This window comes from Ischnura elegans, chromosome 1, assembly GCF_921293095.1.
Source record: "Ischnura elegans chromosome 1, ioIscEleg1.1, whole genome shotgun sequence".
NCBI classification, from domain to species: Eukaryota; Metazoa; Arthropoda; class Insecta; order Odonata; family Coenagrionidae; genus Ischnura; species Ischnura elegans.
Genome location: NC_060246.1, coordinates 74,452,382 through 74,472,018, shown reverse-complemented (window position 1 = coordinate 74,472,018; position 19,637 = coordinate 74,452,382).

Below are 19,637 nucleotides of genomic sequence, written 5' to 3'. Positions count from 1 at the left end.
CCGTTAATATTTACCGCGCGCGTGTAGCCAGGTAAGGGAGATAAAAGAGGTTCCAGTCGCACCACCAACCCGAATATTATCCGGGTTTACAAAGAATATTTATAATACGCAGAGAGAGAGACAGAGAGGGAGAAAAAGAGAGAGAGAGTGCCTGCAAGTTAAAACCCAGTGCCACCTGAATTTTCTAAAAAGGCCATTTTAACCTTATTTCGCAGAAAATTTTCACTTACACCTATAATTATCATGTAACATGTTTTTAATTAGTTCCATATGAAATGCATATTTAGTGTTTTTCAGTTGACCGTGAATTACTCCACAGCTACTCCAGAGTTGTTTTGTGATTAGAAAGGAGGCTTTCGAACAAATTATAACAAACGTGTACAGATGTGTCCCCAAAACGTATCATTGTACTTTATCATCCACATTAACCACCGATAGTTGTGCATAATATAAGTTTAATTTTCGAATTTAGTGAAGCTGAAGACGAAATAAACTAGGTGCCGTTTTCAGAATATCTAAAGGAACACGTTTCTATTTCACACTGAATCGGAAAATGCCTCCAAACATTGTCTCCACCGTAGACAATCACTCTTAGCTGGGAGAGAATGCCTTTCTTCCCAAAGGGTCATGAAGGGATTTGAAGCCCATAATGTAAGAGGTATGATCTGCGAAGGAACTTTCATGTTCATAGTGTTATCATTGATACTTACGGAAGAAAAGGGGAAAACACAACAGTCGCAATGGGATAGGTGGTTGTTTAAGGCTAATGAACCTTAATATGTTTTGATTTTTTCACTTGACGATGAAAAACTGTTTATTTCAATCCCACATGCATTTTGAGATAGGATCTTTTTTTCCCGGAGTAAGAAGAAACGTCAAGGAAAATGCAAGTTTTTATCTTTACAAATGTAAAGGCATTCGAGTGAGCATGCTAGAAGTGAATGAATTTAAAATGAGTTTCATTATATGTTATTTTCGATAAAAACAGATATTTACGCAAAACAAATTAATACTAAATAAAATGTTTCCCCATTATGCTACGAACAAAATACTTCAGTCAGTTATCACTCTTAAATTTTCACATATGAAGATCAGGAATTCATCGTATCGTAATTTAGAAAGAGGATAGCGATATAAATTTATACCATGATATTTACCTTATGAAGACAATGAAACGATTAGAAAATTGGCAGTAAAAACTATCCAAACATATATTATATTGTGTAATTGTGTGTGCGTCATATATTTTTTTGTGTAATGGTGACATGTTAATGGAAGAAAATGGGCAATGTAAGAAATTCTCTTTCGTGAGTTTTCACTTCGAGGTTCCTTAAATTTAAAAAAGTTATAACTGGCATTCAATTTTTGGTAATTCGAGATTACAAGGCGGTATGAACACGCATAATATTTGAGCAAACATAAAGAAAACAATGTACACGCATACTAGTTTCCTTAGATTATCATAAAAATGAGGCCTCACTTTTGACTCTATGTGTAGGTTCTAAGCTTTAAAAATTATTCGAGTACACATGTAAGAGCTTAAAAAGATTTAATTTTTGGAAAATGACACTGATACCCTAAATCCATTTATATTAATATGACGAATAAATAAATCACATATATTCATCTATAGTATTTTGGAGAAAGTGATGATGGTATGTAAAAGAGAGCTAGGTAGTAATCACTAATTGTACAAAAATAAACTCTTCATTAACTTTCTTCCCTGTTTTGGCACACTTTACCACCAATGTAGTCTAGATATGGCAATGAAAATCTAGGTTATAATAATAAATTTCTTTCAGTGAAACCTGCATTAGATTCCACAAGAAACAGTAAGTAACTTATAATAAAGAAAAAATATGTTAAGCATTGAAATTGACGGGATGTGGCATGTGACGATGTATGTGCAGGGCGGGAGGGATAATTAAAATAATCTATTCGGTTGCTCACCTAATAAGGTATGTAATTCAATATTTTTACCAATAGCTAGTGGCCTTTCACAATTTACGCTGCGTAAACTTGATGGGGAAAATAAAATTTAATTAATATTCCATTATTATGCGGCGTTTATCCGGAACTTGCGTGTAATCTAATTTTTACGCAACAAGCTTGAGTATAATTAGTTGTGTCACAGCAATTTATGGCTACAAAAAACCTTAAAATTAGATAATGAAATTGATCAACAGGTAATTGAAGGTTTGGAATCGAGAATTATTTATAATTATTTACCAACGCGCAAACACAGCATGAAATATTTTCATGATGACGCTATGCATATTACGGTGGCCATAAAATACACTTTTACATTATTTTTTCAGATAGTGGCAGCTTTATGCTACATTTCTTTCCTAGGTGATTGATGGTCGATCAGTAATTTTTGTCAGCTTGAATATTCCATGCCACCAGACTATCAAATAATTTTTGAAATGATATCGAATACAATTTATAAAGAAAAATGCCAAACACACAAATAAACAATATATATAAAAGAGGATGCCTGTTCGTCTGTCCGCTATACGTTTCCACACGGATGCACGGATTGTGACCAAAGTTAGCACATAGGTGCATCTTATACTCTCAAATCTCGTAGTGCAACTTTCAGCTGCGTTAGACGCGTTCTTTTCGTCGTTTTCTCATTACCATTAATTACGTCCCGTCATACGACTTCTGTAGTTGGACATCCTGCTGGATAGGCACACCTATTTACTCTAAAAAAGGAAAAAATTAACATAATTTCAATAACGATCACAAAGCAACTGGATTTATGATCCCAGAAATATAATTTGATATTTATAGCGGCAAATTATTGTAATTACATACACAACTCAAGCGAAAATTGTGTTGGCTTTGGAGAAAGTGCAACAAAATCTCAACGAGAGGAATATTAAAAGGATTTCTTGGATATTTTATTTGGTCATGGGCTAAAGAGATAACTGAAATGTAAAAAGCTCCATCGGCTGTAAGCTCAACGAATATCGCCCGCGCCAACTAGAGTTTGAGTGCCCTGAGAAAATAATTCCTGTCAGACCACCTATTGCGCCTGCAAGTCCTCCATTTCTGCAGGTAGAAACAAAGGAATGGCGAGAATGGAAATTTCTGTCTGGGCATCCGATGTGCATGGCTACCTGAATGACGGCGACGGAGGCAGTTTCAGAGATTCGTCTGTCCATACTCGCTCCCTTGCTCAACACTGCCCCAACAAAGGCTTCTATTTATTCTCACATTCCATGATTATAAGGGCATTCTCCACGAGTGTTCTGTAGCCTGCACTCCGAGACAGTGGAGAAGCTGGCAGAGATGGGATATGCAATGGGGCATCGAGGCAATGTGCGAGCTGAGATGCAGCCATTGTCACACCTGACGCTTTTGTACCGACGCCGACGAGATAACGCGATCAAAGGTTGGCAGATTTCGACGGGCCGATATGGGGATTAGAGGCTCCGTTGAAGTCTTGCTAGTGGTGAAATTCTAAGGAGCTAAATCCATTCACAACCATCAGCAATCAGGAGTGGAAATTTAACTTGATCGAATTTCCGTATCTGAAACTGTATAAGAACAAAAGTGTTCACGAGTTATTTATTCATCCTTTATCATAGTTATTTATTCATCATTTATCATAGAAACCCCAAGGGAAATCAAAAGAACAAAATGCTATATAATGACCAAAATTTGTTATTCAGATGGAATTATATAGTCAATTCTAGAATGTTTTATCCGTCGATATCAATTCTAATGTGTATAAAATATATTTTCTAAGAGTTTAAAACTATTCATTAAAAGCATCAATAAGGAAAACTATATAGTACTCTCTTCCATGGAATAACGTAATAGAACGTTCGTATGAATACATAAGCAATGCCCCGAAGTGCGTGGCGTACAGAAATTTCTTAAAATTTTTGGTATCAAGTCAAATTATAAACAAATATTAATAACTAAAGAAACATGTTCAAAAGAAAGAGCAATTTCAGTAACCTCGGAACAATTCTCTGTAAGCGTATTCCCTGAAAGGGAATATTCCCCTAATGACCATTAATAGAAAATGTATTTTCTGAGCCTCTTGATTTTACCCTCTGAAACTGACACTTGGCTATGGATGAATATTGTGAAGACTAGGATTCCATCGGAAGAGACGCTAAGTAAAATGCAGAAAATTTTTAAGGCAGAAGAACTAGGTTAGAAAACAAACTAAATAATTACAATAAAAACTGCGTGACCCAGATGACTGAAAACATTTTATTCCACTCCTGATTATAGTTAAATGGGAAGTGGGAATAGAAATAAATCCTACCCAACTTCAAAAGAAAATATATTTGCTGAGACTTGCATGATTTTACTCTTGATATCTTAGTTTTAATAATGATGACGCACCAAATTTACTCCCAGGCGGAATCCCTACGTTTGGGTAACATTTAAAAAATTAAAGAATAATAAATTCGTCACAAGAGGAGCTTTTTATTCAGAATCTGCTACTGGGCGAGTGTTCTGAATTTCCTACGTCACACTGGAAGCTCTCATTGAAACCCAAAGATGAAGAGACTCTAGGTAGAAACCATAATAATAATAGTATCTTTGTCACCCACAGGATTAACCCTCTCCCTATTGAAGTTTAAATGCCTCATTCTCCGCTCCGTCCTAACCCGGCCGAAACCGGCCGCCGCCATTTAAGTCGCTCCTTCATAAACCGGCCGAATCCGCCCGGCTTGGTCTGCTCTGTTTGGGGCAGCCTTTTGAGCTTCATAGGCATCTGTTTTATCTTGAGAGTGTTTATCTTTGCTAGCACAAGCATCCTTCCTATCTCTCGTTTCATTAAGAAGAAGCAGAACGTCGTCACCATAAACTAAAATCCCGAGACAATAAGGTGCTTTGTTCCAGCGTGGCACATTAACTGAGAAGTTGTTTAAGCTCTTACGATGGGATTTTAGGAGGGCCAGTTTTGAAATGGTGTGATACGAAAACCCTAGGCCTGCCCTGTGTTATTTAGAGTGACTGTCACATCTAATGACGATATTTCTTTCTGTGTGGTCACACACAAGCTCACGCTTTTCCTATCTCACATGGCAAGGAGGCGAAGCTCAGCTGGTCAGCTCAAATGAAAAGAAAATTAATCCCCCTCAGTTCTGTTTGTGGGTGGTCACAGGCACTCTCACACTTTTCCTATCTCATATGGCGAGGAGGCAAAGCTCAGCTCAAATGAAAAGAAACCTAATGCCCCTCAGTTCTGACCATGGCTTGGTTAAGTGAGGATGCTATCGCAGAAGAAGTGAACAGAAGCGAATTTCCGAGTGATTCAGATGGTTCTAGTTGTTTGAATGGAGAAGAAGGATACAGTGATAGTGTCAGATCAGGTGATGTAGCACTGGAGGATGACGTTACCCCAAGCACGAGTGATTTAAAAGGTGATGATCAGGTGCATGACTCTTGGAGAAACACCCTGATTTTTGAAGAACCGTCGGAGTTCAAAGAAGAGAGAGGGCATATTCAAAATTTGGCGATAGGAGAAAATGAATTTTCCTTCCTAAAATATATGTTAGGGGGCGAAGTTCTTTTTCACAACATTGTCAAGAACACAAACAAATATGCAGAACATCTTCAACATTCCTCAGGAAAGGCTGACAAAGACTGGGTAGATGGTACGTGCGATGAAATGGTGGCATACATTGGAGTGCTAGTATACATGGGAATATTCGATTTGCCTGAAAGCAAGGATTACTGGCATAGCCAAGATATTGACTGCTCAATTGTTCGTGACTGTATGACCTTTGGAAGATGGACAAACATTTCAAAATATTTCCATATTAGTGATATAACTCAGGAAAAAAACAGGGAGAGGAGGGTTTTGATGTATTGCATAAAATTAGGCCGGTTCTTGATGTAATGGAAACTTTTCAGCAAAAGTATAAACCGGTAGAGAATTAAATGTTGACGAGGCGATGGTTGCTTTTAAAGGACGTCATAAAATTAAACAATACATCTAAGGAAAGCCAACGAAGTGGGGATTTAAAGTTTGGGTTTTAGCAAGCTCCCATGGCTACGTTCTGCAGGTAAATGTGTACTTAGGGAAAAAAGATAAAAGAAATCGTAAAATGTTTCTTGGGACGCAAGTTGTAATGAATTAAATGAAAAACTATTTAGGGAAAAATCATCATTTGTACTTTGATAGCTTTTTTTCGAGTGTGTCTCTCATGAAATTACTACTTATGAATAACACATACGCATGCGCTACTACAAGATCATCTCGTATAGAATGGCCTCAAATACTAGGCATGGAGTAACACAGAAGAATTTTCGTTTAGCACTTTACAGGCAGATGATAGGGAAATTCTCCTCGCGTAAAGTAGTGGGACGTAAAAGAATCCTTCCGATGGGCACATTTTCACAGAGACAGCAACACTCTTTTGTAAAGATCGTGGGGAGAAAAAAAGTGTGCGCCTATTGCAGCTCAAAGAAAAGAAAAACTCCTGCTGGTCGGAGCATAGAAACGTCATGGAAATGCATCGGATGCGATTTACCTCTTTGCAAAATAGGATGTTATCATCAATATCACCAAGAAAATGGATTTGAAGAGGGAATTAAATTCAATATAAGGTAAGACCAACTTCTTTCAATAAATTAATATATTCTTGAAACGTATACAAATTTTAAAACAAATCACTTAAATATATTTCAAGTTATTGTAAGTTAATTAAAGTAACCTGCGTCAGTTCCTCATCGCGGAGAAAAATAGGTCTACCAGTGGGGCAAATGGGTATTTAAACTTCGTGCATGACGGGGAAATGTTTACGGCCGGTTTCGGGCGGTTTAGGAAGGAGAGGGTTAAAAACCTTTCACTAAACTACTGATTTTAGGTCAATCTTTTGGATTGCTTACACCACCCTAAAGGTTGCGATAAAAACCCATCCACCTCTCCGATTGTAGTACAAAACAACAACTCTACGATTCCATGGTACAAAATCATGACCACATTTACGCCCTTCGCGTACCGATCCATTTAGAAAGAAGAAATAATCGTAGAACAATCATTGTACATAATAATGAACACGTCGAAACCCCTCATGCACCCATTCTTTCTTCTCCCCATCTTGGCCTATTCTTTCACACCCGCCGACCAAATACCCTGATAGCAAAGCAGAGCGTCTGATTGACGCAGCATCCCAAAGGATCGCCAGGAGGACGAAGGACCAGAGGAGGACGCGCCGCTTCCGACCGCGACGCGTTTGATACTTAAGATGACGCCGGGTAATCAAAGGGCAGCAGAGATGTGAAAGAGACGAGCGGAGTGAAGGCGTGCACGAGTTGGGGACTCTCACGGCTCGAGAGCGCGGAGGAGGCCGCTCGGTTGACCGCAAAGCATCGGAATTCACAGGGGACAGACGGACTCACCGGAGGGACTACCTTTCCTCGCCTCCTATCTTCCTGGCGGGACTGCGCTTCAAACGAGGGAGAGAGGTCGGGCGGCGGTCGATCGGGTGGACGGGGCGAGAATTTCACGGCAGTAGCGAGAGTCCAGAATCCTTCGCAAGAGCACAGCCATACACTCATCCTTGTTCCGGGACACGGAGTGAGTGCCCCGACTTACTCAAGTAAAGTAGTAACTTGGTTTGCGACCACAATCCGTTCTGGAAAGATGGTTGCAAATCGATTTGTTCGATAACCAAACCATTTTTCCCATTGCAAATAATAAAGAAGGGAGTAGCCTGTTCCTCGCCCCAGCTGATACGCAAATAATATAGCAGATTTGAGCAAAATTAATATGTAAGTTATCAGGAGATAGTGAATCATACATATAAAGCATTGAAAAATATAAGAAACTTTAAAGAAATCGTTTTAACATAAAAACTTACCTTTTTAGTGCGATATGATGGCATAAATGGATGGAGGTGTGAGGAGGACCGATTGCATAAGCACAAATAATTATTTTTAGGTCTCTGTTTTACGACCTCTACCTCAAGGAATACCATGTCTATCTGAAATACTGTCTATTATTTGATCGGTCAATAATGAACTCACGAAGTTAATGGTAGGTGAACCAACTTTGTGAAAGTTATACATGATAAAAAAAATAAAATCACTCGAAACGAGTTGAGAGTAGCGAAACGTGCATCCCAATTTGGGTCACTAACGACATACCATTAACTTGTTACGTGCGTTGTAGCAACATCTCGTCGATATTGACGTTTAAATGAGGTGGAAATCAACTATGCGTATTGGTCATACAGTTTTGGAAAATGTATAGTACAGTGATTTCACATCATCGCACTAGGTTATCTACTAAAATTAGTGCTTGAAGTCTTATTGCTAAAATCAACATACTAATTTTAAACGTTTTAAAAATTTTAAAATCAACATAAAAATTCTAAATAAAAAAACCACGCGAAGACATAGGAACCACTTAATATTAGAATGCGCAGCATCAAGTAAGTGTAGTTTTGGCACGTATAAAACTACGCTATTTGGCAAGCGTTTATATTTTGGTGCGGTTATAGCCGATATCACCATTGTCATATATTATTTAATGCATAAGAGTTATAATACTTTACTTTTCCTGCATATAATTAGGCAAATAGAAGAATAGAAGAAATCACAGAAATTTCAATAAAGCCATCGACGAATTTCGACGTTTTCAATCACATGACAGCCATCAAATCGCTCGTCTGGAGCTGTAGTAAGAAAAAATGTTTTCACTGCTTAGAAAACAAATGTTTTTCGTATTTTAAGTTGAGATCAAAATTGTATTCGCCAGATATAATTGAAAATTGGTGAGAATCGATGAAAAGTTTAAATTTGAATTCTAATATTGATGCTTGACCTGTAATATATATAAAAAAAAAAGACGGCTTAATCCTATGGGAAGTGATAATGTATGCGCAATATGTCGAAACACAAATTGACTTGCTCTTAGAACGACTCCTTTACATTATTAATATTCCTTATCAGACTCATCATATTGAAGAAAATGGAGGGGAAAAGCAGGCTGAGTGATTTTTATACGTATTTCATTATTTTTTCCATTTTAATATTTTAAAAATAAAACGAAATAAATCCTGCATTAGTCCTCGGTAATAAAATAAAAGAAATGAGGCGATGAAAGCGCAGAGTCCTGCTGTTCTATTGTTGTGCATCTATTATGGTTCTCACGGTCGGAAGCGATGTAGATGCAGGCGTTGCACATAGTTCTCCACCATTGCGGTGGCATTAGGCTTGCGCAACTGAAGGTCTGCAGCTCTTTTCAAGAATTACTCAGCTTTCGCTATTATTAAGCTCATATCAGGTGCTTCAGTGGGCGGAATTTATTTCATCATTTAAAAACAACGTCATGAAAAACGCTTAACTCTCCAAGCAGGGACAAAACCATCGTACTCAACCGGCCGAGGCTTGAGCGGAGGAAAATTAGACACAGCGATAAAAGTGCACAAGAGCGGAGGATTTAATAGACATGGCGTGTAGGTAGCGCAATTTTAACAAAACGAGAGGCAGAGTCGACAAAGGATTCTCTTTACGACTAGCATGAGGGTTAGGCCGACGAAATTATATCAAAAGCTTAAGAGAAATAAGTCATCCTAATCCTTTTTTAATGGTATAACATAAAAAGAGCTGAATAAGATGAAATTAATGGTGAGTTAATTATGCGGCCAACAACACAAAACGGCTGAATGTTTTTCTCAATACTGCGGAGGTATTTGATAAGTAGGCACCCCTAACTCCAGTTAAAAGATACAAAAAATGGTGTGAAACTGTGACACTTATTTATGAAGTGAAATGAAAGGTAGTGGCGTTTAAATCTAATCATTGTGGATAAGTGCAACTGCCTTTCATTTCAATATGTCCAACTTCTAATATATCACGCCGGAATCGGTTGAACTGATCCATATATCTTATGTGATCATTGCCACATTGTGGAAGCTCCGCTATATTTCAAACGGGACAGCTATTTCGCAATTACACGCCAGGGGATGTTAGTTGTGTTGCATGCCCGTTAGGATGCACGCTTAACCATATAAGCGGCTGATGCAAATTGAATACGCAGTCACCAAATAGTGGCAATATTAACCAAGTGAACGCAAGTAAATGAATTTGGCGAGCTTACTGATTTATTTATGGGTGATCGTGCGACTTCGACAATTAGTAAAAGGTGATAACGTCCAAAGTCAAGTCCTCGACGTATGACGGGGTTACGATATATATATTCCTTGTTCACAATTTAGATTTTTATATTGATGCCATGGTGAATGTTATGGAATGTATATTCGTAGTGGAACAAATAATGTTACCTTTATAACCTGAAATTAACTGAAATATCTCAGAGGGGGCCGTGACAAGTTATGGCAGAGGATGATAATACAGTGCAGACACTTGACCAACCTTTGATTTGAAGCCAATAAAATTAATTCAGTCAACATTCATATGATTTCTAATGTTCTAAATGCCAGTTTGGTGATGATCGGTAAGTGATTTTATGAAATCAGGTCAAAATTAGACGATAAAAGCTAAGTAGCTACCACAGTGTCTTACTTTCTATATTACTGTTATATCACTATTATTCCACTTCTTTTTCCCATAATATCGGAGACAAGCGATGACATGGCAAAATGTCCTCGTTCTTATAACAAGAATTTGTTTTTCATCGCTATTATAAGAATGCCTCAATTGTATCGGTATGAGACGTCACGGGCAGAAGTCACAGATGATAAAAGTATTTGAAAAGGCAGAGTTACACATGAGAAACTGGCAAAAGTGTCTATATTTATTTTAGTTTGAATAGAGAAAAGTTGGAAGAATTAACTCGAAAAATGTAGCATTTACATTAGAAATATTGAATCAAAAGTAAAATTTTGGTAGAAGAAAAGAAAAAGATAGGTTGCTGGTGAGTGGTCAATTTATTCTCCGACCTGTCATTTACTCTATACGTAGGATTCATTCAATATCTCAGAAAAGATGTACAATGAAATAAATGGAACGGCTTAATAGGAGCTGAAAATAAATTTAGCAAAAATCTGGTTTTTAATTCATATTTGGTCTCGAATCATTGCAAGTATAGTCACAGAAATACCATATATGCAAAATTACCGATTGTTTCCACTTAGATGGACGAAAACCTTTAAATGGCTTTTGAGTTTTAATATGTAATTTTCTTAATGCCATTTAAGCAAAATATTCTCTCGTATAATGCCAAACATATCCTTGGGATCGTAGATCTTCCAAGAGATTTAAAATAATCCCGCGCACAATGGACACGGTGAAGATTAGACGGAAATCAAATTTCCAGAAAGGGCAGAAAGTTTGATTGCACGACGTATTATATTATGCCTCAATTTCCATCTTTTGGAAGGCAGCAAGGATACACTCTGATTTTTGCAGGCTTAGCTTTACTCTAAAATTTCGAAAGACAAAGGGGAAAGAAACATCAAGGAATTTTGCTCATCGTCAAAACGAATTAACTCATCGATATAATAAAAAAAGAACAAAGTAGCCGACGAGAAAAATAACAGACGGAGAAATACACTTTTTGGAGAGCTAAATGGATCAAAGGGGAGGAAAGGTTCAGGCAAAAGCCCGTACCAGACAAGACGAGGCCACTCTCCTCTGAGGAAGAAGGGAAGAGAATCAAGTTTTAATAATGAGGGGGGCCAATGAGAGCAGCCAGAGACCGTAGAGGTGAAAAACCTTGCCATCACTGAAACTCTCCACCGACGCAAAAACAATAAAGCCAAAGGAGTTAGAGATTTCAATCAAGGGAATTGGTTGGCGTACTCGGAACAAAATGTTCCGGGGGACGACTTTTGTGCGGCCGGCCACTGGATCGGGAAGTTGAAAAAAAAAATTAAATCATAAAGGGAAAGAATAAAAAAAATATTCTTTCGCACCGCAGATAATGAAATTCATAAGAGGATTATCGCAGCCTCGGCCATTTTGTGGAAATTTCCGACGAACCAAAAGGGACGGGTTTGCTTGGACTCAAATCGGATTTGACTCTCTCCATGCCGGACAGAGCGGGAAACGTCGAGAATTAAAATAATCAGGTATTTAAATCAGGAGCAAATGTTTCTGAGGAATTTTTCGCGGGCCACTGAAAACTCTCAGGGGGTTAATCGGTAAAGGGACGAAGGAGCTAAGGAAATTAACTTCATTGAATGAGAAAACGTATTTCGTACAAAGTAAACTAGCAACTACTGATGCACACGCATCTATAATCTCACAGAGGGATGCTATATGCTCAACTTTCCGAGTAGGGAAAAGGCTAATCTATGGATTATTCAACTAGAAAATGATATTATGAAAATCAAACAGTGATGATAAACTAATTTCCATAATATAAATATCAGCTGCATGGAAAAAATGGAGAATAAGTCTGCGAAGAACAAAATAATTAAGCTGCGAAATCACTCATAAGTAGTATCAATAAAAAATCAGACTCCTACGTCACCCAAAAAAGCAGTCTTCCTACTATTTGATATTGAATGTAGTTAAAATTTGGTTGCCAGCATTAATTTTTTGCTATTTAGGAAAAATGTTTTTCATTCACTGAATATGTAAGGTTAATACTACATATATAAAAATAATACAGTTGATTTTCATGAAGAAAAGAACCAATTCGGCCTCTAATGTGACGCCTAACTGGGTTGGTTACCACGAGTTGATTTGTTTTTTAACGAACGTTGTTCTTTCAGATAAAAATGTCATTGGTTCAACCGATCACTGAAAGTTAAATTTTAATGAAAACTATCAAAAAAGAACTCATAATAGTCTAAAAAGAGATGTAATTATTTTTTAGTAATGCATCGGGAATAGCACGCTGGAATACATTTTACTGCTCACATATCTCGTATTGCATGCATAATGTTGTCACTGCATCATATAAACATTTAATTTTAAATTTAAATTAAGTGTCATATGGCATTAAATATTCTCTTTTATCTCCAACAGAGGCTTATACTTAATCAGGTTTACCTGAATACTGCTGAATTGGTAATATCATCATCTAATCACAACTACTGATTACGGTTGGATTAAATGTAACTTTTTACTTATCATTCCCGCCGATTCCCGCCGACTTCCAAAATAGCAATGAACTCTTGACCTCGGCATATTATCTGTTGTGCTTCAATCTTTTCCATCCCATTCTTTATCTCTTATTCTATTTTCTTCCATCTCCATCTTCACTCACCAAGCATCCTACTTTTTTTTCTGATTTTTAGGACCCAATCCTCGGACAGAACGCGCTCTCACGAAATTCGGTCCCCGCTGTCTTTAACTCATAAGTTTCCTCTCCTCGCCCACCATGTAGGGTACTTCGTCGTTCCTCATCCTCCGTCGTCCCTCATAGCTCCCTCACTCAGAAATTCATATTTTCGATGTCATAACTTATTAGATCAGAATCTTTACTGGCAGTTTTTCTAAACATCAGACACGATATTCTCACTAGTTCTCCCCTACCCATCAACATTGCAAGGCCCAAGGGTTTTTATTTTATAATACATCTATACATATGTGTATATAAAAATAATGTCTGCTCGTCCTTCCGCTATGCTTTTCCATACGGCTGCTCGGATTGCGACCAAAGATAGTACATTGGTACATTTTATGCTCGCAAACACCGTAGTGCTACTTTTGGAATTGAGAATCAGCGATGAAAAAAAAACAAGAAGTAGAAACAAACCTTACGTTTTCGCCTCGCTTATTCAGACAATGTACTCGTCTATCGGTTGATCTCGTCGATTGCCATTCACATCACGATATAAAACCTAGTTCGCATTTTTGTATATTAATACTGAGGGGAAAGTTACGTTTTCCATTCCGAATTTTTGAAATGTATTACGGGATACGGGACGACGATAAAACGGGAGACCTACTTTTTTTAAATAAAAAGCTTGATTTAGATAAGCTACAAACGAAATATTTTAGCTTTTGCTAAAAGCATCATTTAAATTTACTCATTTATTTTCAATGCCACTCTAACGAGGAAATGTACTTCCAATATTATAAACTTACTCGAATTGATCCATTAAAACCAATTACTGGTCCTTTTAGTTTATCATATTAACCCGGCCTCGGTGGCGGCGAACTAAAGTTCTCGCCTGCCAACCAAGAGGTCGCGGGTTCGAGTCTCACCTATGTAGGTTGCCCCCCTCCAGGGCATGGTAGTTCTTGCATAAGTAATCGTTAATTTGATGAACATCCAGATGTTAAATGGCCAATTTGTGCAATATAATGTGTATGGGAAAAAATAAAAACATAAAATAATTAAGATGAGGTGTTATCGGGACCATTCCTCAATGAAAAAAATTTTAAGTTGAAGAATATTCAAATGTAATAAAGTAACTCGATATTGTGAGTGCAAATCTGGTAGAATATCCTTGTAACGTATTTAGTTCTCAATATTTTTCTTTCAGGAGGCACGCATAAGTCATCTTTCGCATCCAGGAAAAAACGCCACCGCGATGGAAGACGTCTGAAAAATGAGTCCCCGTAGAGAGCTGGCTTAAAATTGTGGAAAAGATTTCAAAACACCCTCAAAATATCACTCCTTTCACGCAGAATGGCTTCCAGTCATTTTAATAACACTTATGACGATAAGTAATTTGAGATTTTCTTTCTCGTGCTTTCTGAGAAAACCGCTCGAGATTCACTTCGCAAAATTTTCAATTTATTAGACGGAAGCTTATGAAAGAAATGGCAAAAGGCCGGAGAAGAGAAGGGGGAAGTTGTTCTTTTGTCAATACGTGAGAAGAGCAATGTGAACTGAGAGAGGAATATATCACGGAATAAACATTGGGGATGGCTGTGGAAGACCAGAACATTCGTGTCAACACCTCATCCTTTTGAAATATTTTATTCGGTTCACTGCCCCGATTCCGACACAGTTTCTTGTGCTTTTCATATGCTTGTTTTCTACTCTCAGTCGTCTTCTCTGAATCACTCCACCTAATCAACATTTATATATTGAAGAGGTGGGGGTAATGTCTGAGATAATACGCGGGATAGCAAAGAGATTCATCAACATAATGGATTCAAGTGCATCGCTGTGCACAAAGACGTTTGTGCGCTTAATAAGTCTGTTTGAAACGTCTCTCAAACATGTTGAATGCACGATTAAATTGCTTGATGAGATTGAAATGGAATCTTTAATTGCATAACTTATGTGAAGAATTAAAAATGAAAACTTTAAAACGATTGAATTGTCTGAGAATGAGGGTTTTAAGTCTTTTTATGTGTATTTCAATGGCATTGTGCGGTCGCCTTTTAAATTAATTTTTTGGCACCCTGAGAATCTCAACAGACTGCATTAAGACCTACACACCAAAAAGCATATATGCATCGAGACTCAGTAAATCGAAGAAGATGCCATTGAAAGAATAAATTTTTCTAATAAATGCGTGACAAGTGTTTACCGTGCTAACGGTATGCATATTTAAATTCGGCGATGAAAAGAAATAATGCTTTCTTAAGCATGTGTATGGGAGCCTATAAAAAGAAGAATAATCTATAAACAGGTTTACTGTGTGCATTAAACATCTAGGTAAAGCTTAAAATTACTCTCAGACTAACTGGTTGAAATGATGTAAAAAAGATTACAATGATGTTAAAGAATTATTTTATTTCGAAATGTATAAAAGTTACGTTTTCCTCTTTTATTCATCGAATAAAAAAAGACTTTCCCGAGGAGGAAGAAACTTCTAAATTCTTTCATTACTCCATGAAATGAAAAATGCGAGAGATGATGAAAAAAGTCCAATCCTGAGTAATCTACGAGTGACAATAGGTTTTGTAAATACAGAAGCAAATTATAGTTATGGAGCACCGAGCATCTATGTTGAAAAATTGAATATCATTGAGCTCTAGGATACGATAAAATTTTAAAGAAAATAAGTTTAGTAAACACTTTCTGAATGCTTTCGATCATTTATAAATGATAAATTACGCGAAAAAATGGCGGTACGACTAATTTCTGTCACTTTTTGTGAATTGTGCATTATATTCTGGGCTGGAACATATACGGCATGAGTTGATGGGTCCTCGGACGCCAAAATTTGGGAAATTCTAATTTAGCACCTCACCTCGTCTTGCCCAATAATACCAAATTGCGAGATTAAATCAAATATGAGTGCGATTTCATTTAATTTTTAGCATAGCCTTTCATTTTCATTCCTTTGCCCTTATTTGTGGTGCTCTCACAAGCGAACATTTAGCTTCCATGATATCTCGCTGATAAATAAGTCTCCATGCAGAGAGGGATTTTCATCGACATCACTCGTAAGAGGATTTCGAATTGCAATCAGAGCGATACGGGAGGGAGATAAGGGAAGGCTGAAGTACTCCTATCCCTGTTTCAAAGTTGGCCGAGTGGCTTGCAGGGACGGATGGGCGAAAGATAGATTGACTCCTGCTCTGAGAGCTGAATAAGAGACAGGAAAATCCGGCTTCGACGTTCGGGCACTCGCAGCGCTGCTAATCGGCTGACCACTGTCTCCCTCGCATCGAAAAATCCGAAGGATTTGTTCCTTTCATCCAAACAGGGTACTGCGTAGTAGCTGTATGCGGTCCTCTGTTATTCTCGGCTATCAAAAAAGCTTGTATTTGCGAAAATACTTTAAACCAAATCACACTGGTGAATATTTTGATCCACTAATTTTAAATGAAAAATTCATGAGCGACGAAACTTTAATTCTGATCATAATAGTAGTGAATTAACTTTGTTGAATGTATCTAATTCCTATCAAATTTATCCAAAGCAATGTATTCAATTTGGTATAACTATGTACTTGCTGGCATAATGTTTCCCCATAAACAAGAACCTAAATAGTATTCCTCATGCTCAGTTTATAAGTTCCTGAAGGAAAAAATGGAGTAGAGGTTTCAGACTAATTCATAAAAAATTAGCATTAAATTAAATTATGTGTAACGAAAAATTAATTCGCACTTCTGAGACGATATATCTATGATGAAAGAACGAAAATACTCAACAACCAACCCAGGTTTCAACACATTGTGTCATTTTCAAGGGCTTGTCGGTTTTTGAGTTTCGGAATTAAAAAGTGGAAATTTCCATTTGTGTTCTTTCATCATGTATACATCGAACCAATCCCGTCCAATCAAGCCAGAAACGATTTTATTCGTTCTGAGAAGATAGTGTGGAGAGAAAACGCCGAAAGGATGCCACTAATCACTCTCCCGGTGAAGAACGAAAAACTGCCGTAAACACTATTACAATTGACTCGAGTTGTTTCTGAGCAATCTTAACGCCTTTTTCGGATGTTAATTTATTCAATCCGTGTTAAATGTTATCCCAATATGTTTTCTACCGTAATTTCTAGTTGAAGATAAAACACAGAATAATAGGCTGAATGAAATTAGCATAAAGTTTCGTACTAAAAAGAAACAATTCACGGTAATTCAATAGCTGTCAAACCATACGCTAATTTTTCCTTTCATTTACCTACGTTTCCCAGTAGGTATTTTTTTTACGGATACCGCTATTTATCTGCGGACACTGTAATTCGATATTAAGTGCTCCCTACATTTAATTTATCGTAATTGTTTTTCCATGGACCGGCATTTACCCTAAGCATTGCCGCCGTTGTCGAAGGTACATGATAAAAAAATACACAGCATGCGTCCATGCCAGAAGCGAGGACGGAGGAAAAGGCGAGAGAAGGTGGCGTTGAGGCGAGAGCGTGGATTTTCTTTTCCCTCTCCATGTACCTAAGCTTCTCCAATAAGGAGCTTAAAATTTTGGCAACAAATTTTTCGAGCATCCCAGGAAAATGATGAAGTTTTCAGGTACTTCAAGCAAAATTCATCCAAGTTTTTTTTTACTTTCAATTTTTCCTCCCTTGGTTGCCATTGCTCTTATATGCTGGCTGCAGCGCTGTCAGCCGAAATCTAGCGAACACCGAATGGCGATATAGATCGAAGCACAATATAAAAAAATTGCGTATTCTGCCACACCAAATAGGATATCCGATCATGGCGAGGATCATAAGTGAATAAACAAATTATTCGACTTAAATTTTCTCCATAGAAAGTAGGAATCGCGTAGGAATAATGAGAGAACACTGTTTCATAAATCGCTGCACTTAGCCGTAGACAGAGAGGTTTTCCGCAAAAAAATGCCCAATTCGCTTACATTTGAAGTACTTATTTACCAATAAAATACAAGAGTAGAGATTCTTCAAAAACGGGCAATGCGTATTCGATTGTTCTCAGGTACAAACGGTAGCCGTCATTTTACACCATATTACGCAGGGAGTACTGTAGCGATGTTAGTAGCCTTCGATCACCTATCCCGGCTATGACGAGGCTTATTTTTCAAGAAACTATTGTTCGGGAAATAAATTCAATTATAACTCTAGAAGGAAATCATTTTGTTTTAGCGATGAGGTGTTCTCGGAAGAAGACACCCATTTTACCACTTTCGACGCTTGCGCCTAACCCCAATTTGTATTTTTTCTTTAGTTTTTCATAAAATAAATATCGAAGTAACCTCCTCTGAAGAATGAAACCTCATCTAAAACCTGAATAATGGGCCGACGACACAATCACAGTATCATCATAATGGTTGTGAAAAGAAAAACGAATTTTGCTGAGTGTTTGCAAAGCAAAACCAAGTATTAGAGTCGCAGGGTAAAAGAGTAACTTCCTTTTACTGATTTCAGGAAACATTTCGAAAAAAGATCAAAATGAGATGTGGGGGACCCGGATGCTGTAGGCTTAATATAGCGTACAAAAATACGTTCACTTCGGCCCGAACCACCATCTGGAAAGCGTTTAGACCACATTGGACGATGTGGATGCTATTTTTTCAAGACTGGATATGAAAAAATGCTGAGGCAACAAGAGACGACAAGATCACAGACTAGAAGTGAAATAAAAGGCTTAAAAATTTGATTCATAATTATGTCAGGGAATATACAAAAATGAATGTCTTGCAGCTTGTGATTTTCCTCAAAACAACATACATAATTTGAAAGAAGAAAAAACAGGTAGATGGTAATTTTAAAAGTAGAACGGCGTCCCAGTCATTTTGAAAAGGTTCCTCTATCACTAAGAAAAGCGTTTTAAAAACAGCGACATTAAGTTGCCCATTTCCAGTGCGAAAAGTTTGAGCGGTGTAATTTATAACCTACGGTAATTGAAACTATATTCCTCAATTCATTTTCTTCTAAAAAAACATCAATTCATTGGCATAAAACATGCAAAGAGCTAGGAAAATATAAGCAGAAATGATAATGCAGATGTAATGAACCGTAAGAAGCTATAACAACGATAATTTTATTCGAAGGACGGCTGAAAAACATTTTCGTAGCTAAAAGTTATGAAGGATATTTTAAATGTCGTTTCAGAAGAAAAGAAAATGGTTTTGGAAGTCACAAGAGAATTAATTTCGAAGGAAATGTAAATAATCAAGTTTATCTGCATCTAGAGTGAGGAATACTAATAGCTTGATTAGTAGCAAAATTCATAATTAAATTGCTTTAATAATTAATTGTAAATTCATCTTTTTTTTCTTTTTCCATATCTTCTGTGACGATTGACTCCTTTTATTTCCACTTTTCTGTCTTTATGATTGCGATTTAATTAATTTTTTGTAATATTATGCATGATATCTGAAATTGACACTGAGGTTTCTTAAATGAGATATT